This window comes from Ambystoma mexicanum, chromosome 5q (genome assembly GCF_040938575.1).
Source record: "Ambystoma mexicanum isolate Mex_15411 chromosome 5q, UKY_AmexF1_1, whole genome shotgun sequence".
Taxonomy (NCBI): domain Eukaryota; kingdom Metazoa; phylum Chordata; class Amphibia; order Caudata; family Ambystomatidae; genus Ambystoma; species Ambystoma mexicanum.
In genome coordinates this window covers 527,885,728-527,909,034 of record NC_090933.1, presented here as the reverse complement: position 1 = coordinate 527,909,034, position 23,307 = coordinate 527,885,728, and the positions used below count along the sequence as shown (strand labels likewise).

Genomic DNA, 23,307 nt, shown 5'->3' with positions numbered 1-23,307 from the left:
ATAAGTGTGAACAAAATGCCACGAACCACCCCAGATGGGGCTCGAACCCACAATCCCTGGCTTAGGAGGCCAGTGCCTTATCCATTAGGCCACTGGGGCCACTCGACAGAGAAGGGGAAAGTTCTTTCTTTTCCTCTTCTCTCACTGGAGTCACGGGTACTGGCCCACTGAAAAGGGCAAGTTGGCTCACGTCCAAAGCTGCAGTGTCCCAGCACACGCGGGCAAAAGGCACCTGCTTGCACTCGGCTGGACACTTCCGCTTTATGGGACACACGATGGAAAGTGGACTCAATTCCCAGACCTAACTCTTACCTGTTTGGTATTCTGACGCTCGATTGTAAAATATGGCCAGCTGGTAAAAATGACAAAGGGCACTCCAGCGCTGGTCCTTTGGCTGCAGGCGGCGTGTCAGCGGCCTAAAACAGCAAGAAATAGCGAGAGAAATAAAGTGAGAAGCAAGCACCTTTTCAATTGGGCTCTCGGGTCTATGGGACTGGCGTGCAGCCTCTTGATCACAAGCGCAGGTCCAGCGTGAAAGGGCGTGGGAGTGGAGTCACTCTGCTATTAATACCTGGTTGGCCAATCCTCATTGCAATGGATGGCCATCTGCAGCTTTACTTGTAGCTCCACTGAAGGTATTTTGTTTTGGGCAAAGGGGTGAGATTGTGATTTCCTCTGCGGCAGATGAAGAGAAAGGGCTTTATGCACTACAGGTCCCTGGACAGCCAAGCAAGTGTGAGCCGGAGACTGTGCTTCAGCTCTGAAGCAGTGTATCGAGAGCCTTCGAGAAGGAGGGGAATTAGCTCAGATGGTAGAGCGCTCACTTAGCATGCGAGAGGTAGCGGGATCGATGCCCGCATTCTCCAGCAAGACGCTTTTTCTTCATTTTCACTATTTTATTCAAAACTCACCAATCGTCGCAAATAAAGTCATGTGCTCGCTTCTGTTTTTTTTACTATCATCCTAAAAGTCTTCCGTCCACTTTCTGCTATCCCAAAGAGTCATCCGCGCGAGGGCCGGCAAGAGTCGTGATACTGTGCAACAGGCGCATTGCATGGCATTGGTGACATATTCAGGAAATTCCACTTTGATGCCACCCAGGGCTGTTAACCTTTTATTTCATTTCAATACGATGCTTCGAATAATTGGTTCAAAGTGCGCAGCCTTTGCTCTTTTATTTCGTTTTCATCGGAGCAGGTCGGAGCTGGCAGAAGAGTGAGCCCTGTCTGCAGGAGCTCTGATTCCAGAAAGCATATTTTCCCTGTCTTTCTTACCACTCATCTGTGTCTCTTCGCTGACATGAGGGGTTGCTACACTCTGCAGTCTCCCGGCATTTAAAGTCTGCTACCAGCAGAGCACGTTCTGGACTTCACAGCGCCCAGCAAAGTACTAGCCTGCGCCCACCCCCTACTACCGCAAAAACCTTTTGCATGCTTTGGCAGAAGTGTGAACAAAATGCCACGAACCACCCCAGATGGGACTCAAACCCACAATCCCTGGCTTAGGAGGCCAGTGCCTTATCCATTAGGCCACTGGGGCCACTCGACAGAGAAGGGGAAAGTTCTTTCTTTTCCTCTTCTCTCACTGGAGTCACGGGTACTGGCCCACTGAAAAGGGCAAGTTGGCTCACGTCCAAAGCTGCAGTGTCCCAGCACACGCGGGCAAAAGGCACCTGCTTGCACTCGGCTGGACACTTCCGCTTTATGGGACACACGATGGAAAGTGGACTCAATTCCCAGACCTAACTCTTACCTGTTTGGTATTCTGACGCTCGATTGTAAAATATGGCCAGCTGGTACAAATGACAAAGGGCACTCCAGCGCTGGTCCTTTGGCTGCAGGCGGCGTGTCAGCGGCCTAAAACAGCAAGAAATAGCGAGAGAAATAAAGTGAGAAGCAAGCACCTTTTCAATTGGGCTCTCGGGTCTATGGGACTGGCGTGCAGCCTCTTGATCACAAGCGCAGGTCCAGCGTGAAAGGGCGTGGCAGTGGAGTCACTCTGCTATTAATACCTGGTTGGCCAATCCTCGTTGCAATGGATGGCCATCTGCAGCTTTACTTGTAGCTCCACTGAAGGTATTTTGTTTTGGGCAAAGGGGTGAGATTGTGATTTCCCCTGCGGCAGATGAAGAGAAAGGGCTTTATGCACTACAGGTCCCTGGACAGCCAAGCAAGTGTGAGCCGGAGACTGTGCTTCAGCTCTGAAGCAGTGTATCGAGAGCCTTCGATGAGGAGGGGAATTAGCTCAGATGGTAGAGCGCTCGCTTAGCATGCGAGAGGTAGCGGGATCGATGCCCGCATTCTCCAGCAAGACGCTTTTTCTTCATTTTCACTATTTTATTCAAAACTTGCCAATCGTCGCAAATAAAGTCATGTGCTCGCTTCTGTTTTTTTTACTATCATCCTAAAAGTCTTCCGTCCACTTTCTGCTATCCCAAAGAGTCATCCGCGCGAGGGCCGGCAACAGGCGTGATACTGTGCAACAGGCGCATTGCATGGCATTGGTGACATATTCAGGAAATTCCACTTTGATGCCACCCAGGGCTGTTAACCTTTTATTTCAGTTCAATACGATGCTTCGAATAATTGGTTCAAAGTGCGCAGCCTTTGCTCTTTTATTTCGTTTTCATCGGAGCAGGTCGGAGCTGGCAGAAGAGTGAGCCCTGTCTGCAGGAGCTCTGATTCCAGAAAGCATATTTTCCCTGTCTTTCTTACCACTCATCTGTGTCTCTTCGCTGACATGAGGGGTTGCTACACTCTGCAGTCTCCCGGCATTTAAAGTCTGCTACCAGCAGAGCACGTTCTGGACTTCACAGCGCCCAGCAAAGTACTAGCCTGCGCCCTCCCCCTACTACCGCAAAAACCTTTTGCATAAGTGTGAACAAAATGCCACGAACCACCCCAGATGGGGCTCGAACCCACAATCCCTGGCTTAGGAGGCCAGTGCCTTATCCATTAGGCCACTGGGGCCACTCGACAGAGAATGGGAAAGTTCTTTCTTTTCCTCTTCTCTCACTGGAGTCACGGGTACTGGCCCACTGAAAAGGGCAAGTTGGCTCACGTCCAAAGCTGCAGTGTCCCAGCACACGCGGGCAAAAGGCACCTGCTTGCACTCGGCTGGACACTTCCGCTTTATGGGACACACGATGGAAAGTGGACTCAATTCCCAGACCTAACTCTTACCTGTTTGGTATTCTGACGCTCGATTGTAAAATATGGCCAGCTGGTAAAAATGACAAAGGGCACTCCAGCGCTGGTCCTTTGGCTGCAGGCGGCGTGTCAGCGGCCTAAAACAGCAAGAAATAGCGAGAGAAATAAAGTGAGAAGCAAGCACCTTTTCAATTGGGCTTTCGGGTCTATGGGACTGGCGTGCAGCCTCTTGATCACAAGCGCAGGTCCAGCGTGAAAGGGCGTGGGAGTGGAGTCACTCTGCTATTAATACCTGGTTGGCCAATCCTCATTGCAATGGATGGCCATCTGCAGCTTTACTTGTAGCTCCACTGAAGGTATTTTGTTTTGGGCAAAGGGGTGAGATTGTGATTTCCTCTGCGGCAGATGAAGAGAAAGGGCTTTATGCACTACAGGTCCCTGGACAGCCAAGCAAGTGTGAGCCGGAGACTGTGCTTCAGCTCTGAAGCAGTGTATCGAGAGCCTTCGAGAAGGAGGGGAATTAGCTCAGATGGTAGAGCGCTCGCTTAGCATGCGAGAGGTAGCGGGATCGATGCCCGCATTCTCCAGCAAGACGCTTTTTCTTCATTTTCACTATTTTATTCAAAACTCACCAATCGTCGCAAATAAAGTCATGTGCTCGCTTCTGTTTTTTTTACTATCATCCTAAAAGTCTTCCGTCCACTTTCTGCTATCCCAAAGAGTCATCCGCGCGAGGGCCGGCAAGAGGCGTGATACTGTGCAACAGGCGCATTGCATGGCATTGGTGACATATTCAGGAAATTCCACTTTGATGCCACCCAGGGCTGTTAACCTTTTATTTCATTTCAATACGATGCTTCGAATAATTGGTTCAAAGTGCGCAGCCTTTGCTCTTTTATTTCGTTTTCATCGGAGCAGGTCGGAGCTGGCAGAAGAGTGAGCCCTGTCTGCAGGAGCTCTGATTCCAGAAAGCATATTTTCCCTGTCTTTCTTACCACTCATCTGTGTCTCTTCGCTGACATGAGGGGTTGCTACACTCTGCAGTCTCCCGGCATTTAAAGTCTGCTACCAGCAGAGCACGTTCTGGACTTCACAGCGCCCAGCAAAGTACTAGCCTGCGCCCTCCCCCTACTACCGCAAAAACCTTTTGCATAAGTGTGAACAAAATGCCACGAACCACCCCAGATGGGGCTCGAACCCACAATCCCTGGCTTAGGAGGCCAGTGCCTTATCCATTAGGCCACTGGGGCCACTCGACAGAGAAGGGGAAAGTTCTTTCTTTTCCTCTTCTCTCACTGGAGTCACGGGTACTGGCCCACTGAAAAGGGCAAGTTGGCTCACGTCCAAAGCTGCAGTGTCCCAGCACACGCGGGCAAAAGGCACCTGCTTGCACTCGGCTGGACACTTCCGCTTTATGGGACACACGATGGAAAGTGGACTCAATTCCCAGACCTAACTCTTACCTGTTTGGTATTCTGACGCTCGATTGTAAAATATGGCCAGCTGGTAAAAATGACAAAGGGCACTCCAGCGCTGGTCCTTTGGCTGCAGGCGGCGTGTCAGCGGCCTAAAACAGCAAGAAATAGCGAGAGAAATAAAGTGAGAAGCAAGCACCTTTTCAATTGGGCTCTCGGGTCTATGGGACTGGCGTGCAGCCTCTTGATCACAAGCGCAGGTCCAGCGTGAAAGGGCGTGGGAGTGGAGTCACTCTGCTATTAATACCTGGTTGGCCAATCCTCATTGCAATGGATGGCCATCTGCAGCTTTACTTGTAGCTCCACTGAAGGTATTTTGTTTTGGGCAAAGGGGTGAGATTGTGATTTCCTCTGCGGCAGATGAAGAGAAAGGGCTTTATGCACTACAGGTCCCTGGACAGCCAAGGAAGTGTGAGCCGGAGACTGTGCTTCAGCTCTGAAGCAGTGTATCGAGAGCCTTCGAGGAGGAGGGGAATTAGCTCAGATGGTAGAGCCCTCGCTTAGCATGCGAGAGGTAGCGGGATCGATGCCCGCATTCTCCAGCAAGACGCTTTTTCTTCATTTTCACTATTTTATTCAAAACTCACCAATCGTCGCAAATAAAGTCATGTGCTCGCTTCTGTTTTTTTTACTATCATCCTAAAAGTCTTCCGTCCACTTTCTGCTATCCCAAAGAGTCATCCGCGCGAGGGCCGGCAAGAGGCGTGATACTGTGCAACAGGCGCATTGCATGGCATTGGTGACATATTCAGGAAATTCCACTTTGATGCCACCCAGGGCTGTTAACCTTTTATTTCATTTCAATACGATGCTTCGAATAATTGGTTCAAAGTGCGCAGCCTTTGCTCTTTTATTTCGTTTTCATCGGAGCAGGTCGGAGCTGGCAGAAGAGTGAGCCCTGTCTGCAGGAGCTCTGATTCCAGAAAGCATATTTTCCCTGTCTTTCTTACCACTCATCTGTGTCTCTTCGCTGACATGAGGGGTTGCTACACTCTGCAGTCTCCCGGCATTTAAAGTCTGCTACCAGCAGAGCACGTTCTGGACTTCACAGCGCCCAGCAAAGTACTAGCCTGCGCCCACCCCCTACTACCGCAAAAACCTTTTGCATGCTTTGGCAGAAGTGTGAACAAAATGCCACGAACCACCCCAGATGGGACTCGAACCCACAATCCCTGGCTTAGGAGGCCAGTGCCTTATCCATTAGGCCACTGGGGCCACTCGACAGAGAAGGGGAAAGTTCTTTCTTTTCCTCTTCTCTCACTGGAGTCACGGGTACTGGCCCACTGAAAAGGGCAAGTTGGCTCACGTCCAAAGCTGCAGTGTCCCAGCACACGCGGGCAAAAGGCACCTGCTTGCACTCGGCTGGACACTTCCGCTTTATGGGACACACGATGGAAAGTGGACTCAATTCCCAGACCTAACTCTTACCTGTTTGGTATTCTGACGCTCGATTGTAAAATATGGCCAGCTGGTAAAAATGACAAAGGGCACTCCAGCGCTGGTCCTTTGGCTGCAGGCGGCGTGTCAGCGGCCTAAAACAGCAAGAAATAGCGAGAGAAATAAAGTGAGAAGCAAGCACCTTTTCAATTGGGCTCTCGGGTCTATGGGACTGGCGTGCAGCCTCTTGATCACAAGCGCAGGTCCAGCGTGAAAGGGCGTGGCAGTGGAGTCACTCTGCTATTAATACCTGGTTGGCCAATCCTCGTTGCAATGGATGGCCATCTGCAGCTTTACTTGTAGCTCCACTGAAGGTATTTTGTTTTGGGCAAAGGGGTGAGATTGTGATTTCCCCTGCGGCAGATGAAGAGAAAGGGCTTTATGCACTACAGGTCCCTGGACAGCCAAGCAAGTGTGAGCCGGAGACTGTGATTCAGCTCTGAAGCAGTGTATCGAGAGCCTTCGAGGAGGAGGGGAATTAGCTCAGATGGTAGAGCGCTTGCTTAGCATGCGAGAGGTAGTGGGATCGATGCCCGCATTCTCCAGCAAGACGCTTTTTCTTCATTTTCACTATTTTATTCAAAACTCGCCAATCGTCGCAAATAAAGTCATGTGCTCGCTTCTGTTTTTTTTACTATCATCCTAAAAGTCTTCCGTCCACTTTCTGCTATCCCAAAGAGTCATCCGCGCGAGGGCCGGCAAGAGGCGTGATACTGTGCAACAGGCGCATTGCATGGCATTGGTGACATATTCAGGAAATTCCACTTTGATGCCACCCAGGGCTGTTAACCTTTTATTTCATTTCAATACGATGCTTCGAATAATTGGTTCAAAGTGCGCAGCCTTTGCTCTTTTATTTCGTTTTCATCGGAGCAGGTCGGAGCTGGCAGAAGAGTGAGCCCTGTCTGCAGGAGCTCTGATTCCAGAAAGCATATTTTCCCTGTCTTTCTTACCACTCATCTGTGTCTCTTCGCTGACATGAGGGGTTGCTACACTCTGCAGTCTCCCGGCATTTAAAGTCTGCTACCAGCAGAGCACGTTCTGGACTTCACAGCGCCCAGCAAAGTACTAGCCTGCGCCCACCCCCTACTACCGCAAAAACCTTTTGCATAAGTGTGAACAAAATGCCACGAACCACCCCAGATGGGACTCGAACCCACAATCCCTGGCTTAGAAGGCCAGTGCCTTATCCATTAGGCCACTGGGGCCACTCAACAGAGAAGGGGAAAGTTCTTTCTTTTCCTCTTCTCTCACTGGAGTCACGGGTACTGGCCCACTGAAAAGGGCAAGTTGGCTCACGTCCAAAGCTGCAGTGTCCCAGCACACGCGGGCAAAAGGCACCTGCTTGCACTCGGCTGGACACTTCCGCTTTATGGGACACACGATGGAAAGTGGACTCAATTCCCAGACCTAACTCTTACCTGTTTGGTATTCTGACGCTCGATTGTAAAATATGGCCAGCTGGTAAAAATGACAAAGGGCACTCCAGCGCTGGTCCTTTGGCTGCAGGCGGCGTGTCAGCGGCCTAAAACAGCAAGAAATAGCGAGAGAAATAAAGTGAGAAGCAAGCACCTTTTCAATTGGGCTCTCGGGTCTATGGGACTGGCGTGCAGCCTCTTGATCACAAGCGCAGGTCCAGCGTGATAGGGCGTGGCAGTGGAGTCACTCTGCTATTAATACCTGGTTGGCCAATCCTCGTTGCAATGGATGGCCATCTGCAGCTTTACTTGTAGCTCCACTGAAGGTATTTTGTTTTGGGCAAAGGGGTGAGATTGTGATTTCCTCTGCGGCAGATGAAGAGAAAGGGCTTTATGCACTACAGGTCCCTGGACAGCCAAGCAAGTGTGAGCCGGAGACTGTGCTTCAGCTCTGAAGCAGTGTATCGAGAGCCTTCGAGGAGGAGGGGAATTAGCTCAGATGGTAGAGCGCTCGCTTAGCATGCGAGAGGTAGCGGGATCGATGCCCGCATTCTCCAGCAAGACGCTTTTACTTCATTTTCACTATTTTATTCAAAACTCGCCAATCGTCGCAAATAAAGTCATGTGCTCGCTTCTGTTTTTTTTACTATCATCCTAAAAGTCTTCCGTCCACTTTCTGCTATCCCAAAGAGTCATCCGCGCGAGGGCCGGCAAGAGGCGTGATACTGTGCAACAGGCGCATTGCATGGCATTGGTGACATATTCAGGAAATTCCACTTTGATGCCACCCAGGGCTGTTAACCTTTTATTTCATTTCAATACGATGCTTCGAATAATTGGTTCAAAGTGCGCAGCCTTTGCTCTTTTATTTCGTTTTCATCGGAGCAGGTCGGAGCTGGCAGAAGAGTGAGCCCTGTCTGCAGGAGCTCTGATTCCAGAAAGCATATTTTCCCTGTCTTTCTTACCACTCATCTGTGTCTCTTCGCTGACATGAGGGGTTGCTACACTCTGCAGTCTCCCGGCATTTAAAGTCTGCTACCAGCAGAGCACGTTCTGGACTTCACAGCGCCCAGCAAAGTACTAGCCTGCGCCCACCCCCTACTACCGCAAAAACCTTTTGCATGCTTTGGCAGAAGTGTGAACAAAATGCCACGAACCACCCCAGATGGGACTCGAACCCACAATCCCTGGCTTAGGAGGCCAGTGCCTTATCCATTAGGCCACTGGGGCCACTCGACAGAGAAGGGGAAAGTTCTTTCTTTTCCTCTTCTCTCACTGGAGTCACGGGTACTGGCCCACTGAAAAGGGCAAGTTGGCTCACGTCCAAAGCTGCAGTGTCCCAGCACACGCGGGCAAAAGGCACCTGCTTGCACTCGGCTGGACACTTCCGCTTTATGGGACACACGATGGAAAGTGGACTCAATTCCCAGACCTAACTCTTACCTGTTTGGTATTCTGACGCTCGATTGTAAAATATGGCCAGCTGGTAAAAATGACAAAGGGCACTCCAGCGCTGGTCCTTTGGCTGCAGGCGGCGTGTCAGCGGCCTAAAACAGCAAGAAATAGCGAGAGAAATAAAGTGAGAAGCAAGCACCTTTTCAATTGGGCTCTCGGGTCTATGGGACTGGCGTGCAGCCTCTTGATCACAAGCGCAGGTCCAGCGTGAAAGGGCGTGGCAGTGGAGTCACTCTGCTATTAATACCTGGTTGGCCAATCCTCGTTGCAATGGATGGCCATCTGCAGCTTTACTTGTAGCTCCACTGAAGGTATTTTGTTTTGGGCAAAGGGGTGAGATTGTGATTTCCCCTGCGGCAGATGAAGAGAAAGGGCTTTATGCACTACAGGTCCCTGGACAGCCAAGCAAGTGTGAGCCGGAGACTGTGATTCAGCTCTGAAGCAGTGTATCGAAAGCCTTCGAGGAGGAGGGGAATTAGCTCAGATGGTAGAGCGCTTGCTTAGCATGCGAGAGGTAGTGGGATCGATGCCCGCATTCTCCAGCAAGACGCTTTTTCTTCATTTTCACTATTTTATTCAAAACTCGCCAATCGTCGCAAATAAAGTCATGTGCTCGCTTCTGTTTTTTTTACTATCATCCTAAAAGTCTTCCGTCCACTTTCTGCTATCCCAAAGAGTCATCCGCGCGAGGGCCGGCAAGAGGCGTGATACTGTGCAACAGGCGCATTGCATGGCATTGGTGACATATTCAGGAAATTCCACTTTGATGCCACCCAGGGCTGTTAACCTTTTATTTCATTTCAATACGATGCTTCGAATAATTGGTTCAAAGTGCGCAGCCTTTGCTCTTTTATTTCGTTTTCATCGGAGCAGGTCGGAGCTGGCAGAAGAGTGAGCCCTGTCTGCAGGAGCTCTGATTCCAGAAAGCATATTTTCCCTGTCTTTCTTACCACTCATCTGTGTCTCTTCGCTGACATGAGGGGTTGCTACACTCTGCAGTCTCCCGGCATTTAAAGTCTGCTACCAGCAGAGCACGTTCTGGACTTCACAGCGCCCAGCAAAGTACTAGCCTGCGCCCACCCCCTACTACCGCAAAAACCTTTTGCATAAGTGTGAACAAAATGCCACGAACCACCCCAGATGGGACTCGAACCCACAATCCCTGGCTTAGGAGGCCAGTGCCTTATCCATTAGGCCACTGGGGCCACTCGACAGAGAAGGGGAAAGTTCTTTCTTTTCCTCTTCTCTCACTGGAGTCACGGGTACTGGCCCACTGAAAAGGGCAAGTTGGCTCACGTCCAAAGCTGCAGTGTCCCAGCACACGCGGCCAAAAGGCACCTGCTTGCACTCGGCTGGACACTTCCGCTTTATGGGACACACGATGGAAAGTGGACTCAATTCCCAGACCTAACTCTTACCTGTTTGGTATTCTGACGCTCGATTGTAAAATATGGCCAGCTGGTAAAAATGACAAAGGGCACTCCAGCGCTGGTCCTTTGGCTGCAGGCGGCGTGTCAGCGGCCTAAAACAGCAAGAAATAGCGAGAGAAATAAAGTGAGAAGCAAGCACCTTTTCAATTGGGCTCTCGGGTCTATGGGACTGGCGTGCAGCCTCTTGATCACAAGCGCAGGTCCAGCGTGAAAGGGCGTGGCAGTGGAGTCACTCTGCTATTAATACCTGGTTGGCCAATCCTCGTTGCAATGGATGGCCATCTGCAGCTTTACTTGTAGCTCCACTGAAGGTATTTTGTTTTGGGCAAAGGGGTGAGATTGTGATTTCCCCTGCGGCAGATGAAGAGAAAGGGCTTTATGCACTACAGGTCCCTGGACAGCCAAGCAAGTGTGAGCCGGAGACTGTGCTTCAGCTCTGAAGCAGTGTATCGAGAGCCTTCGATGAGGAGGGGAATTAGCTCAGATGGTAGAGCGCTCGCTTAGCATGCGAGAGGTAGCGGGATCGATGCCCGCATTCTCCAGCAAGACGCTTTTTCTTCATTTTCACTATTTTATTCAAAACTTGCCAATCGTCGCAAATAAAGTCATGTGCTCGCTTCTGTTTTTTTTACTATCATCCTAAAAGTCTTCCGTCCACTTTCTGCTATCCCAAAGAGTCATCCGCGCGAGGGCCGGCAACAGGCGTGACACTGTGCAACAGGCGCATTGCATGGCATTGGTGACATATTCAGGAAATTCCACTTTGATGCCACCCAGGGCTGTTAACCTTTTATTTCAGTTCAATACGATGCTTCGAATAATTGGTTCAAAGTGCGCAGCCTTTGCTCTTTTATTTCGTTTTCATCGGAGCAGGTCGGAGCTGGCAGAAGAGTGAGCCCTGTCTGCAGGAGCTCTGATTCCAGAAAGCATATTTTCCCTGTCTTTCTTACCACTCATCTGTGTCTCTTCGCTGACATGAGGGGTTGCTACACTCTGCAGTCTCCCGGCATTTAAAGTCTGCTACCAGCAGAGCACGTTCTGGACTTCACAGCGCCCAGCAAAGTACTAGCCTGCGCCCTCCCCCTACTACCGCAAAAACCTTTTGCATAAGTGTGAACAAAATGCCACGAACCACCCCAGATGGGGCTCGAACCCACAATCCCTGGCTTAGGAGGCCAGTGCCTTATCCATTAGGCCACTGGGGCCACTCGACAGAGAAGGGGAAAGTTCTTTCTTTTCCTCTTCTCTCACTGGAGTCACGGGTACTGGCCCACTGAAAAGGGCAAGTTGGCTCACGTCCAAAGCTGCAGTGTCCCAGCACACGCGGGCAAAAGGCACCTGCTTGCACTCGGCTGGACACTTCCGCTTTATGGGACACACGATGGAAAGTGGACTCAATTCCCAGACCTAACTCTTACCTGTTTGGTATTCTGACGCTCGATTGTAAAATATGGCCAGCTGGTAAAAATGACAAAGGGCACTCCAGCGCTGGTCCTTTGGCTGCAGGCGGCGTGTCAGCGGCCTAAAACAGCAAGAAATAGCGAGAGAAATAAAGTGAGAAGCAAGCACCTTTTCAATTGGGCTCTCGGGTCTATGGGACTGGCGTGCAGCCTCTTGATCACAAGCGCAGGTCCAGCGTGAAAGGGCGTGGGAGTGGAGTCACTCTGCTATTAATACCTGGTTGGCCAATCCTCATTGCAATGGATGGCCATCTGCAGCTTTACTTGTAGCTCCACTGAAGGTATTTTGTTTTGGGCAAAGGGGTGAGATTGTGATTTCCTCTGCGGCAGATGAAGAGAAAGGGCTTTATGCACTACAGGTCCCTGGACAGCCAAGGAAGTGTGAGCCGGAGACTGTGCTTCAGCTCTGAAGCAGTGTATCGAGAGCCTTCGAGGAGGAGGGGAATTAGCTCAGATGGTAGAGCCCTCGCTTAGCATGCGAGAGGTAGCGGGATCGATGCCCGCATTCTCCAGCAAGACGCTTTTTCTTCATTTTCACTATTTTATTCAAAACTCACCAATCGTCGCAAATAAAGTCATGTGCTCGCTTCTGTTTTTTTTACTATCATCCTAAAAGTCTTCCGTCCACTTTCTGCTATCCCAAAGAGTCATCCGCGCGAGGGCCGGCAAGAGGCGTGATACTGTGCAACAGGCGCATTGCATGGCATTGGTGACATATTCAGGAAATTCCACTTTGATGCCACCCAGGGCTGTTAACCTTTTATTTCATTTCAATACGATGCTTCGAATAATTGGTTCAAAGTGCGCAGCCTTTGCTCTTTTATTTCGTTTTCATCGGAGCAGGTCGGAGCTGGCAGAAGAGTGAGCCCTGTCTGCAGGAGCTCTGATTCCAGAAAGCATATTTTCCCTGTCTTTCTTACCACTCATCTGTGTCTCTTCGCTGACATGAGGGGTTGCTACACTCTGCAGTCTCCCGGCATTTAAAGTCTGCTACCAGCAGAGCACGTTCTGGACTTCACAGCGCCCAGCAAAGTACTAGCCTGCGCCCACCCCCTACTACCGCAAAAACCTTTTGCATAAGTGTGAACAAAATGCCACGAACCACCCCAGATGGGACTCGAACCCACAATCCCTGGCTTAGGAGGCCAGTGCCTTATCCATTAGGCCACTGGGGCCACTCGACAGAGAAGGGGAAAGTTCTTTCTTTTCCTCTTCTCTCACTGGAGTCACGGGTACTGGCCCACTGAAAAGGGCAAGTTGGCTCACGTCCAAAGCTGCAGTGTCCCAGCACACGCGGGCAAAAGGCACCTGCTTGCACTCGGCTGGACACTTCCGCTTTATGGGACACACGATGGAAAGTGGACTCAATTCCCAGACCTAACTCTTACCTGTTTGGTATTCTGACGCTCGATTGTAAAATATGGCCAGCTGGTAAAAATGACAAAGGGCACTCCAGCGCTGGTCCTTTGGCTGCAGGCGGCGTGTCAGCGGCCTAAAACAGCAAGAAATAGCGAGAGAAATAAAGTGAGAAGCAAGCACCTTTTCAATTGGGCTCTCGGGTCTATGGGACTGGCGTGCAGCCTCTTGATCACAAGCGCAGGTCCAGCGTGAAAGGGCGTGGCAGTGGAGTCACTCTGCTATTAATACCTGGTTGGCCAATCCTCGTTGCAATGGATGGCCATCTGCAGCTTTACTTGTAGCTCCACTGAAGGTATTTTGTTTTGGGCAAAGGGGTGAGATTGTGATTTCCTCTGCGGCAGATGAAGAGAAAGGGCTTTATGCACTACAGGTCCCTGGACAGCCAAGCAAGTGTGAGCCGGAGACTGTGCTTCAGCTCTGAAGCAGTGTATCGAGAGCCTTCGAGGAGGAGGGGAATTAGCTCAGATGGTAGAGCGCTCGCTTAGCATGCGAGAGGTAGCGGGATCGATGCCCGCATTCTCCAGCAAGACACTTTTTCTTCATTTTCACTATTTTATTCAAAACTCACCAATCGTCGCAAATAAAGTCATGTGCTCGCTTCTGTTTTTTTTCTATCATCCTAAAAGTCTTCCGTCCACTTTCTGCTATCCCAAAGAGTCATCCGCGCGAGGGCCGGCAACAGGCGTGATACTGTGCAACAGGCGCATTGCATGGCATTGGTGACATATTCAGGAAATTCCACTTTGATGCCACCCAGGGCTGTTGACCTTTTATTTCAGTTCAATACGATGCTTCGAATAATTGGTTCAAAGTGCGCAGCCTTTGCTCTTTTATTTCGTTTTCATCGGAGCAGGTCGGAGCTGGCAGAAGAGTGAGCCCTGTCTGCAGGAGCTCTGATTCCAGAAAGCATATTTTCCCTGTCTTTCTTACCACTCATCTGTGTCTCTTCGCTGACATGAGGGGTTGCTACACTCTGCAGTCTCCCGCATTTAAAGTCTGCTACCAGCAGAGCACGTTCTGGACTTCACAGCGCCCAGCAAAGTACTAGCCTGCGCCCACCCCCTACTACCGCAAAAACCTTTTGCATAAGTGTGAACAAAATGCCACGAACCACCCCAGATGGGACTCGAACCCACAATCCCTGGCTTAGGAGGCCAGTGCCTTATCCATTAGGCCACTGGGGCCACTCGACAGAGAAGGGGAAAGTTCTTTCTTTTCCTCTTCTCTCACTGGAGTCACGGGTACTGGCCCACTAAAAAGGGCAAGTTGGCTCACGTCCAAAGCTGCAGTGTCCCAGCACACGCGGGCAAAAGGCACCTGCTTGCACTCGGCTGGACACTTCCGCTTTATGGGACACACGATGGAAAGTGGACTCAATTCCCAGACCTAACTCTTACCTGTTTGGTATTCTGACGCTCGATTGTAAAATATGGCCAGCTGGTAAAAATGACAAAGGGCACTCCAGCGCTGGTCCTTTGGCTGCAGGCGGCGTGTCAGCGGCCTAAAACAGCAAGAAATAGCGAGAGAAATAAAGTGAGAAGCAAGCACCTTTTCAATTGGGCTCTCGGGTCTATGGGACTGGCGTGCAGCCTCTTGATCACAAGCGCAGGTCCAGCGTGAAAGGGCGTGGCAGTGGAGTCACTCTGCTATTAATACCTGGTTGGCCAATCCTCGTTGCAATGGATGGCCATCTGCAGCTTTACTTGTAGCTCCACTGAAGGTATTTTGTTTTGGGCAAAGGGGTGAGATTGTGATTTCCCCTGCGGCAGATGAAGAGAAAGGGCTTTATGCACTACAGGTCCCTGGACAGCCAAGCAAGTGTGAGCCGGAGACTGTGCTTCAGCTCTGAAGCAGTGTATCGAGAGCCTTCGATGAGGAGGGGAATTAGCTCAGATGGTAGAGCGCTCGCTTAGCATGCGAGAGGTAGCGGGATCGATGCCCGCATTCTCCAGCAAGACGCTTTTTCTTCATTTTCACTATTTTATTCAAAACTCGCCAATCGTCGCAAATAAAGTCATGTGCTCGCTTCTGTTTTTTTTACTATCATCCTAAAAGTCTTCCGTCCACTTTCTGCTATCCCAAAGAGTCATCCGCGCGAGGGCCGGCAACAGGCGTGACACTGTGCAACAGGCGCATTGCATGGCATTGGTGACATATTCAGGAAATTCCACTTTGATGCCACCCAGGGCTGTTAACCTTTTATTTCAGTTCAATACGATGCTTCGAATAATTGGTTCAAAGTGCGCAGCCTTTGCTCTTTTATTTCGTTTTCATCGGAGCAGGTCGGAGCTGGCAGAAGAGTGAGCCCTGTCTGCAGGAGCTCTGATTCCAGAAAGCATATTTTCCCTGTCTTTCTTACCACTCATCTGTGTCTCTTCGCTGACATGAGGGGTTGCTACACTCTGCAGTCTCCCGGCATTTAAAGTCTGCTACCAGCAGAGCACGTTCTGGACTTCACAGCGCCCAGCAAAGTACTAGCCTGCGCCCTCCCCCTACTACCGCAAAAACCTTTTGCATAAGTGTGAACAAAATGCCACGAACCACCCCAGATGGGGCTCGAACCCACAATCCCTGGCTTAGGAGGCCAGTGCCTTATCCATTAGGCCACTGGGGCCACTCGACAGAGAAGGGGAAAGTTCTTTCTTTTCCTCTTCTCTCACTGGAGTCACGGGTACTGGCCCACTGAAAAGGGCAAGTTGGCTCACGTCCAAAGCTGCAGTGTCCCAGCACACGCGGGCAAAAGGCACCTGCTTGCACTCGGCTGGACACTTCCGCTTTATGGGACACACGATGGAAAGTGGACTCAATTCCCAGACCTAACTCTTACCTGTTTGGTATTCTGACGCTCGATTGTAAAATATGGCCAGCTGGTAAAAATGACAAAGGGCACTCCAGCGCTGGTCCTTTGGCTGCAGGCGGCGTGTCAGCGGCCTAAAACAGCAAGAAATAGCGAGAGAAATAAAGTGAGAAGCAAGCACCTTTTCAATTGGGCTCTCGGGTCTATGGGACTGGCGTGCAGCCTCTTGATCACAAGCGCAGGTCCAGCGTGAAAGGGCGTGGGAGTGGAGTCACTCTGCTATTAATACCTGGTTGGCCAATCCTCATTGCAATGGATGGCCATCTGCAGCTTTACTTGTAGCTCCACTGAAGGTATTTTGTTTTGGGCAAAGGGGTGAGATTGTGATTTCCTCTGCGGCAGATGAAGAGAAAGGGCTTTATGCACTACAGGTCCCTGGACAGCCAAGCAAGTGTGAGCCGGAGACTGTGCTTCAGCTCTGAAGCAGTGTATCGAGAGCCTTCGAGAAGGAGGGGAATTAGCTCAGATGGTAGAGCGCTCGCTTAGCATGCGAGAGGTAGCGGGATCGATGCCCGCATTCTCCAGCAAGACGCTTTTTCTTCATTTTCACTATTTTATTCAAAACTCACCAATCGTCGCAAATAAAGTCATGTGCTCGCTTCTGTTTTTTTTACTATCATCCTAAAAGTCTTCCGTCCACTTTCTGCTATCCCAAAGAGTCATCCGCGCGAGGGCCGGCAAGAGTCGTGATACTGTGCAACAGGCGCATTGCATGGCATTGGTGACATATTCAGGAAATTCCACTTTGATGCCACCCAGGGCTGTTAACCTTTTATTTCATTTCAATACGATGCTTCGAATAATTGGTTCAAAGTGCGCAGCCTTTGCTCTTTTATTTCGTTTTCATCGGAGCAGGTCGGAGCTGGCAGAAGAGTGAGCCCTGTCTGCAGGAGCTCTGATTCCAGAAAGCATATTTTCCCTGTCTTTCTTACCACTCATCTGTGTCTCTTCGCTGACATGAGGGGTTGCTACACTCTGCAGTCTCCCGGCATTTAAAGTCTGCTACCAGCAGAGCACGTTCTGGACTTCACAGCGCCCAGCAAAGTACTAGCCTGCGCCCACCCCCTACTACCGCAAAAACCTTTTGCATGCTTTGGCAGAAGTGTGAACAAAATGCCACGAACCACCCCAGATGGGACTCAAACCCACAATCCCTGGCTTAGGAGGCCAGTGCCTTATCCATTAGGCCACTGGGGCCACTCGACAGAGAAGGGGAAAGTTCTTTCTTTTCCTCTTCTCTCACTGGAGTCACGGGTACTGGCCCACTGAAAAGGGCAAGTTGGCTCACGTCCAAAGCTGCAGTGTCCCAGCACACGCGGGCAAAAGGCACCTGCTTGCACTCGGCTGGACACTTCCGCTTTATGGGACACACGATGGAAAGTGGACTCAATTCCCAGACCTAACTCTTACCTGTTTGGTATTCTGACGCTCGATTGTAAAATATGGCCAGCTGGTACAAATGACAAAGGGCACTCCAGCGCTGGTCCTTTGGCTGCAGGCGGCGTGTCAGCGGCCTAAAACAGCAAGAAATAGCGAGAGAAATAAAGTGAGAAGCAAGCACCTTTTCAATTGGGCTCTCGGGTCTATGGGACTGGCGTGCAGCCTCTTGATCACAAGCGCAGGTCCAGCGTGAAAGGGCGTGGCAGTGGAGTCACTCTGCTATTAATACCTGGTTGGCCAATCCTCGTTGCAATGGATGGCCATCTGCAGCTTTACTTGTAGCTCCACTGAAGGTATTTTGTTTTGGGCAAAGGGGTGAGATTGTGATTTCCCCTGCGGCAGATGAAGAGAAAGGGCTTTATGCACTACAGGTCCCTGGACAGCCAAGCAAGTGTGAGCCGGAGACTGTGCTTCAGCTCTGAAGCAGTGTATCGAGAGCCTTCGATGAGGAGGGGAATTAGCTCAGATGGTAGAGCGCTCGCTTAGCATGCGAGAGGTAGCGGGATCGATGCCCGCATTCTCCAGCAAGACGCTTTTTCTTCATTTTCACTATTTTATTCAAAACTTGCCAATCGTCGCAAATAAAGTCATGTGCTCGCTTCTGTTTTTTTTACTATCATCCTAAAAGTCTTCCGTCCACTTTCTGCTATCCCAAAGAGTCATCCGCGCGAGGGCCGGCAACAGGCGTGATACTGTGCAACAGGCGCATTGCATGGCATTGGTGACATATTCAGGAAATTCCACTTTGATGCCACCCAGGGCTGTTAACCTTTTATTTCAGTTCAATACGATGCTTCGAATAATTGGTTCAAAGTGCGCAGCCTTTGCTCTTTTATTTCGTTTTCATCGGAGCAGGTCGGAGCTGGCAGAAGAGTGAGCCCTGTCTGCAGGAGCTCTGATTCCAGAAAGCATATTTTCCCTGTCTTTCTTACCACTCATCTGTGTCTCTTCGCTGACATGAGGGGTTGCTACACTCTGCAGTCTCCCGGCATTTAAAGTCTGCTACCAGCAGAGCACGTTCTGGACTTCACAGCGCCCAGCAAAGTACTAGCCTGCGCCCTCCCCCTACTACCGCAAAAACCTTTTGCATAAGTGTGAACAAAATGCCACGAACCACCCCAGATGGGGCTCGAACCCACAATCCCTGGCTTAGGAGGCCAGTGCCTTATCCATTAGGCCACTGGGGCCACTCGACAGAGAATGGGAAAGTTCTTTCTTTTCCTCTTCTCTCACTGGAGTCACGGGTACTGGCCCACTGAAAAGGGCAAGTTGGCTCACGTCCAAAGCTGCAGTGTCCCAGCACACGCGGGCAAAAGGCACCTGCTTGCACTCGGCTGGACACTTCCGCTTTATGGGACACACGATGGAAAGTGGACTCAATTCCCAGACCTAACTCTTACCTGTTTGGTATTCTGACGCTCGATTGTAAAATATGGCCAGCTGGTAAAAATGACAAAGGGCACTCCAGCGCTGGTCCTTTGGCTGCAGGCGGCGTGTCAGCGGCCTAAAACAGCAAGAAATAGCGAGAGAAATAAAGTGAGAAGCAAGCACCTTTTCAATTGGGCTTTCGGGTCTATGGGACTGGCGTGCAGCCTCTTGATCACAAGCGCAGGTCCAGCGTGAAAGGGCGTGGGAGTGGAGTCACTCTGCTATTAATACCTGGTTGGCCAATCCTCATTGCAATGGATGGCCATCTGCAGCTTTACTTGTAGCTCCACTGAAGGTATTTTGTTTTGGGCAAAGGGGTGAGATTGTGATTTCCTCTGCGGCAGATGAAGAGAAAGGGCTTTATGCACTACAGGTCCCTGGACAGCCAAGCAAGTGTGAGCCGGAGACTGTGCTTCAGCTCTGAAGCAGTGTATCGAGAGCCTTCGAGAAGGAGGGGAATTAGCTCAGATGGTAGAGCGCTCGCTTAGCATGCGAGAGGTAGCGGGATCGATGCCCGCATTCTCCAGCAAGACGCTTTTTCTTCATTTTCACTATTTTATTCAAAACTCACCAATCGTCGCAAATAAAGTCATGTGCTCGCTTCTGTTTTTTTTACTATCATCCTAAAAGTCTTCCGTCCACTTTCTGCTATCCCAAAGAGTCATCCGCGCGAGGGCCGGCAAGAGGCGTGATACTGTGCAACAGGCGCATTGCATGGCATTGGTGACATATTCAGGAAATTCCACTTTGATGCCACCCAGGGCTGTTAACCTTTTATTTCATTTCAATACGATGCTTCGAATAATTGGTTCAAAGTGCGCAGCCTTTGCTCTTTTATTTCGTTTTCATCGGAGCAGGTCGGAGCTGGCAGAAGAGTGAGCCCTGTCTGCAGGAGCTCTGATTCCAGAAAGCATATTTTCCCTGTCTTTCTTACCACTCATCTGTGTCTCTTCGCTGACATGAGGGGTTGCTACACTCTGCAGTCTCCCGGCATTTAAAGTCTGCTACCAGCAGAGCACGTTCTGGACTTCACAGCGCCCAGCAAAGTACTAGCCTGCGCCCTCCCCCTACTACCGCAAAAACCTTTTGCATAAGTGTGAACAAAATGCCACGAACCACCCCAGATGGGGCTCGAACCCACAATCCCTGGCTTAGGAGGCCAGTGCCTTATCCATTAGGCCACTGGGGCCACTCGACAGAGAAGGGGAAAGTTCTTTCTTTTCCTCTTCTCTCACTGGAGTCACGGGTACTGGCCCACTGAAAAGGGCAAGTTGGCTCACGTCCAAAGCTGCAGTGTCCCAGCACACGCGGGCAAAAGGCACCTGCTTGCACTCGGCTGGACACTTCCGCTTTATGGGACACACGATGGAAAGTGGACTCAATTCCCAGACCTAACTCTTACCTGTTTGGTATTCTGACGCTCGATTGTAAAATATGGCCAGCTGGTAAAAATGACAAAGGGCACTCCAGCGCTGGTCCTTTGGCTGCAGGCGGCGTGTCAGCGGCCTAAAACAGCAAGAAATAGCGAGAGAAATAAAGTGAGAAGCAAGCACCTTTTCAATTGGGCTCTCGGGTCTATGGGACTGGCGTGCAGCCTCTTGATCACAAGCGCAGGTCCAGCGTGAAAGGGCGTGGGAGTGGAGTCACTCTGCTATTAATACCTGGTTGGCCAATCCTCATTGCAATGGATGGCCATCTGCAGCTTTACTTGTAGCTCCACTGAAGGTATTTTGTTTTGGGCAAAGGGGTGAGATTGTGATTTCCTCTGCGGCAGATGAAGAGAAAGGGCTTTATGCACTACAGGTCCCTGGACAGCCAAGGAAGTGTGAGCCGGAGACTGTGCTTCAGCTCTGAAGCAGTGTATCGAGAGCCTTCGAGGAGGAGGGGAATTAGCTCAGATGGTAGAGCCCTCGCTTAGCATGCGAGAGGTAGCGGGATCGATGCCCGCATTCTCCAGCAAGACGCTTTTTCTTCATTTTCACTATTTTATTCAAAACTCACCAATCGTCGCAAATAAAGTCATGTGCTCGCTTCTGTTTTTTTTACTATCATCCTAAAAGTCTTCCGTCCACTTTCTGCTATCCCAAAGAGTCATCCGCGCGAGGGCCGGCAAGAGGCGTGATACTGTGCAACAGGCGCATTGCATGGCATTGGTGACATATTCAGGAAATTCCACTTTGATGCCACCCAGGGCTGTTAACCTTTTATTTCATTTCAATACGATGCTTCGAATAATTGGTTCAAAGTGCGCAGCCTTTGCTCTTTTATTTCGTTTTCATCGGAGCAGGTCGGAGCTGGCAGAAGAGTGAGCCCTGTCTGCAGGAGCTCTGATTCCAGAAAGCATATTTTCCCTGTCTTTCTTACCACTCATCTGTGTCTCTTCGCTGACATGAGGGGTTGCTACACTCTGCAGTCTCCCGGCATTTAAAGTCTGCTACCAGCAGAGCACGTTCTGGACTTCACAGCGCCCAGCAAAGTACTAGCCTGCGCCCACCCCCTACTACCGCAAAAACCTTTTGCATGCTTTGGCAGAAGTGTGAACAAAATGCCACGAACCACCCCAGATGGGACTCGAACCCACAATCCCTGGCTTAGGAGGCCAGTGCCTTATCCATTAGGCCACTGGGGCCACTCGACAGAGAAGGGGAAAGTTCTTTCTTTTCCTCTTCTCTCACTGGAGTCACGGGTACTGGCCCACTGAAAAGGGCAAGTTGGCTCACGTCCAAAGCTGCAGTGTCCCAGCACACGCGGGCAAAAGGCACCTGCTTGCACTCGGCTGGACACTTCCGCTTTATGGGACACACGATGGAAAGTGGACTCAATTCCCAGACCTAACTCTTACCTGTTTGGTATTCTGACGCTCGATTGTAAAATATGGCCAGCTGGTAAAAATGACAAAGGGCACTCCAGCGCTGGTCCTTTGGCTGCAGGCGGCGTGTCAGCGGCCTAAAACAGCAAGAAATAGCGAGAGAAATAAAGTGAGAAGCAAGCACCTTTTCAATTGGGCTCTCGGGTCTATGGGACTGGCGTGCAGCCTCTTGATCACAAGCGCAGGTCCAGCGTGAAAGGGCGTGGCAGTGGAGTCACTCTGCTATTAATACCTGGTTGGCCAATCCTCGTTGCAATGGATGGCCATCTGCAGCTTTACTTGTAGCTCCACTGAAGGTATTTTGTTTTGGGCAAAGGGGTGAGATTGTGATTTCCCCTGCGGCAGATGAAGAGAAAGGGCTTTATGCACTACAGGTCCCTGGACAGCCAAGCAAGTGTGAGCCGGAGACTGTGATTCAGCTCTGAAGCAGTGTATCGAGAGCCTTCGAGGAGGAGGGGAATTAGCTCAGATGGTAGAGCGCTTGCTTAGCATGCGAGAGGTAGTGGGATCGATGCCCGCATTCTCCAGCAAGACGCTTTTTCTTCATTTTCACTATTTTATTCAAAACTCGCCAATCGTCGCAAATAAAGTCATGTGCTCGCTTCTGTTTTTTTTACTATCATCCTAAAAGTCTTCCGTCCACTTTCTGCTATCCCAAAGAGTCATCCGCGCGAGGGCCGGCAAGAGGCGTGATACTGTGCAACAGGCGCATTGCATGGCATTGGTGACATATTCAGGAAATTCCACTTTGATGCCACCCAGGGCTGTTAACCTTTTATTTCATTTCAATACGATGCTTCGAATAATTGGTTCAAAGTGCGCAGCCTTTGCTCTTTTATTTCGTTTTCATCGGAGCAGGTCGGAGCTGGCAGAAGAGTGAGCCCTGTCTGCAGGAGCTCTGATTCCAGAAAGCATATTTTACCTGTCTTTCTTACCACTCATCTGTGTCTCTTCGCTGACATGAGGGGTTGCTACACTCTGCAGTCTCCCGGCATTTAAAGTCTGCTACCAGCAGAGCACGTTCTGGACTTCACAGCGCCCAGCAAAGTACTAGCCTGCGCCCACCCCCTACTACCGCAAAAACCTTTTGCATAAGTGTGAACAAAATGCCACAAACCACCCCAGATGGGACTCGAACCCACAATCCCTGGCTTAGGAGGCCAGTGCCTTATCCATTAGGCCACTGGGGCCACTCGACAGAGAAGGGGAAAGTTCTTTCTTTTCCTCTTCTCTCACTGGAGTCACGGGTACTGGCCCACTGAAAAGGGCAAGTTGGCTCACGTCCAAAGCTGCAGTGTCCCAGCACACGCGGGCAAAAGGCACCTGCTTGCACTCGGCTGGACACTTCCGCTTTATGGGACACACGATGGAAAGTGGACTCAATTCCCAGACCTAACTCTTACCTGTTTGGTATTCTGACGCTCGATTGTAAAATATGGCCAGCTGGTACAAATGACAAAGGGCACTCCA

General features: G+C 50.6%; 29 non-coding genes across 29 annotated transcripts; 12 read left to right on the top strand and 17 right to left on the bottom strand.

The window, feature by feature from the left end:
- Positions 1 to 26: 26 nt before the first annotated feature.
- On the bottom strand, positions 27 to 99 carry TRNAR-CCU (transfer RNA arginine (anticodon CCU)). The gene has a single exon. It is a non-coding gene; the product is annotated as a tRNA-Arg (tRNA).
- Positions 100 to 1,466: 1,367 nt separating this feature from the next.
- On the bottom strand, positions 1,467 to 1,539 carry TRNAR-CCU (transfer RNA arginine (anticodon CCU)). Its single transcript has one exon. It is a non-coding gene; the product is annotated as a tRNA-Arg (tRNA).
- Positions 1,540 to 2,233: 694 nt separating this feature from the next.
- Positions 2,234 to 2,306, top strand: TRNAA-AGC (transfer RNA alanine (anticodon AGC)). Its single transcript has one exon. It is a non-coding gene; the product is annotated as a tRNA-Ala (tRNA).
- Positions 2,307 to 2,896: 590 nt separating this feature from the next.
- TRNAR-CCU (transfer RNA arginine (anticodon CCU)) lies at positions 2,897 to 2,969 on the bottom strand. Its single transcript has one exon. It is a non-coding gene; the product is annotated as a tRNA-Arg (tRNA).
- A 694-nt stretch (positions 2,970 to 3,663) lies between these two features.
- On the top strand, positions 3,664 to 3,736 carry TRNAA-AGC (transfer RNA alanine (anticodon AGC)). Its single transcript has one exon. It is a non-coding gene; the product is annotated as a tRNA-Ala (tRNA).
- A 590-nt stretch (positions 3,737 to 4,326) lies between these two features.
- On the bottom strand, positions 4,327 to 4,399 carry TRNAR-CCU (transfer RNA arginine (anticodon CCU)). Its single transcript has one exon. It is a non-coding gene; the product is annotated as a tRNA-Arg (tRNA).
- Positions 4,400 to 5,093: 694 nt separating this feature from the next.
- Positions 5,094 to 5,166, top strand: TRNAA-AGC (transfer RNA alanine (anticodon AGC)). The gene has a single exon. It is a non-coding gene; the product is annotated as a tRNA-Ala (tRNA).
- A 600-nt stretch (positions 5,167 to 5,766) lies between these two features.
- TRNAR-CCU (transfer RNA arginine (anticodon CCU)) lies at positions 5,767 to 5,839 on the bottom strand. The gene has a single exon. It is a non-coding gene; the product is annotated as a tRNA-Arg (tRNA).
- A 1,357-nt stretch (positions 5,840 to 7,196) lies between these two features.
- On the bottom strand, positions 7,197 to 7,269 carry TRNAR-UCU (transfer RNA arginine (anticodon UCU)). The gene has a single exon. It is a non-coding gene; the product is annotated as a tRNA-Arg (tRNA).
- A 694-nt stretch (positions 7,270 to 7,963) lies between these two features.
- Positions 7,964 to 8,036, top strand: TRNAA-AGC (transfer RNA alanine (anticodon AGC)). Its single transcript has one exon. It is a non-coding gene; the product is annotated as a tRNA-Ala (tRNA).
- A 600-nt stretch (positions 8,037 to 8,636) lies between these two features.
- Positions 8,637 to 8,709, bottom strand: TRNAR-CCU (transfer RNA arginine (anticodon CCU)). Its single transcript has one exon. It is a non-coding gene; the product is annotated as a tRNA-Arg (tRNA).
- Positions 8,710 to 10,066: 1,357 nt separating this feature from the next.
- Positions 10,067 to 10,139, bottom strand: TRNAR-CCU (transfer RNA arginine (anticodon CCU)). The gene has a single exon. It is a non-coding gene; the product is annotated as a tRNA-Arg (tRNA).
- A 694-nt stretch (positions 10,140 to 10,833) lies between these two features.
- On the top strand, positions 10,834 to 10,906 carry TRNAA-AGC (transfer RNA alanine (anticodon AGC)). The gene has a single exon. It is a non-coding gene; the product is annotated as a tRNA-Ala (tRNA).
- A 590-nt stretch (positions 10,907 to 11,496) lies between these two features.
- Positions 11,497 to 11,569, bottom strand: TRNAR-CCU (transfer RNA arginine (anticodon CCU)). Its single transcript has one exon. It is a non-coding gene; the product is annotated as a tRNA-Arg (tRNA).
- A 694-nt stretch (positions 11,570 to 12,263) lies between these two features.
- On the top strand, positions 12,264 to 12,336 carry TRNAA-AGC (transfer RNA alanine (anticodon AGC)). The gene has a single exon. It is a non-coding gene; the product is annotated as a tRNA-Ala (tRNA).
- A 590-nt stretch (positions 12,337 to 12,926) lies between these two features.
- Positions 12,927 to 12,999, bottom strand: TRNAR-CCU (transfer RNA arginine (anticodon CCU)). The gene has a single exon. It is a non-coding gene; the product is annotated as a tRNA-Arg (tRNA).
- A 694-nt stretch (positions 13,000 to 13,693) lies between these two features.
- On the top strand, positions 13,694 to 13,766 carry TRNAA-AGC (transfer RNA alanine (anticodon AGC)). Its single transcript has one exon. It is a non-coding gene; the product is annotated as a tRNA-Ala (tRNA).
- Positions 13,767 to 14,354: 588 nt separating this feature from the next.
- On the bottom strand, positions 14,355 to 14,427 carry TRNAR-CCU (transfer RNA arginine (anticodon CCU)). Its single transcript has one exon. It is a non-coding gene; the product is annotated as a tRNA-Arg (tRNA).
- Positions 14,428 to 15,121: 694 nt separating this feature from the next.
- On the top strand, positions 15,122 to 15,194 carry TRNAA-AGC (transfer RNA alanine (anticodon AGC)). The gene has a single exon. It is a non-coding gene; the product is annotated as a tRNA-Ala (tRNA).
- Positions 15,195 to 15,784: 590 nt separating this feature from the next.
- TRNAR-CCU (transfer RNA arginine (anticodon CCU)) lies at positions 15,785 to 15,857 on the bottom strand. Its single transcript has one exon. It is a non-coding gene; the product is annotated as a tRNA-Arg (tRNA).
- A 694-nt stretch (positions 15,858 to 16,551) lies between these two features.
- TRNAA-AGC (transfer RNA alanine (anticodon AGC)) lies at positions 16,552 to 16,624 on the top strand. The gene has a single exon. It is a non-coding gene; the product is annotated as a tRNA-Ala (tRNA).
- A 600-nt stretch (positions 16,625 to 17,224) lies between these two features.
- On the bottom strand, positions 17,225 to 17,297 carry TRNAR-CCU (transfer RNA arginine (anticodon CCU)). The gene has a single exon. It is a non-coding gene; the product is annotated as a tRNA-Arg (tRNA).
- A 694-nt stretch (positions 17,298 to 17,991) lies between these two features.
- Positions 17,992 to 18,064, top strand: TRNAA-AGC (transfer RNA alanine (anticodon AGC)). Its single transcript has one exon. It is a non-coding gene; the product is annotated as a tRNA-Ala (tRNA).
- A 590-nt stretch (positions 18,065 to 18,654) lies between these two features.
- Positions 18,655 to 18,727, bottom strand: TRNAR-CCU (transfer RNA arginine (anticodon CCU)). The gene has a single exon. It is a non-coding gene; the product is annotated as a tRNA-Arg (tRNA).
- A 694-nt stretch (positions 18,728 to 19,421) lies between these two features.
- On the top strand, positions 19,422 to 19,494 carry TRNAA-AGC (transfer RNA alanine (anticodon AGC)). The gene has a single exon. It is a non-coding gene; the product is annotated as a tRNA-Ala (tRNA).
- A 590-nt stretch (positions 19,495 to 20,084) lies between these two features.
- Positions 20,085 to 20,157, bottom strand: TRNAR-CCU (transfer RNA arginine (anticodon CCU)). Its single transcript has one exon. It is a non-coding gene; the product is annotated as a tRNA-Arg (tRNA).
- Positions 20,158 to 20,851: 694 nt separating this feature from the next.
- TRNAA-AGC (transfer RNA alanine (anticodon AGC)) lies at positions 20,852 to 20,924 on the top strand. Its single transcript has one exon. It is a non-coding gene; the product is annotated as a tRNA-Ala (tRNA).
- A 600-nt stretch (positions 20,925 to 21,524) lies between these two features.
- TRNAR-CCU (transfer RNA arginine (anticodon CCU)) lies at positions 21,525 to 21,597 on the bottom strand. The gene has a single exon. It is a non-coding gene; the product is annotated as a tRNA-Arg (tRNA).
- Positions 21,598 to 22,954: 1,357 nt separating this feature from the next.
- Positions 22,955 to 23,027, bottom strand: TRNAR-CCU (transfer RNA arginine (anticodon CCU)). Its single transcript has one exon. It is a non-coding gene; the product is annotated as a tRNA-Arg (tRNA).
- Positions 23,028 to 23,307: the final 280 nt, after the last annotated feature.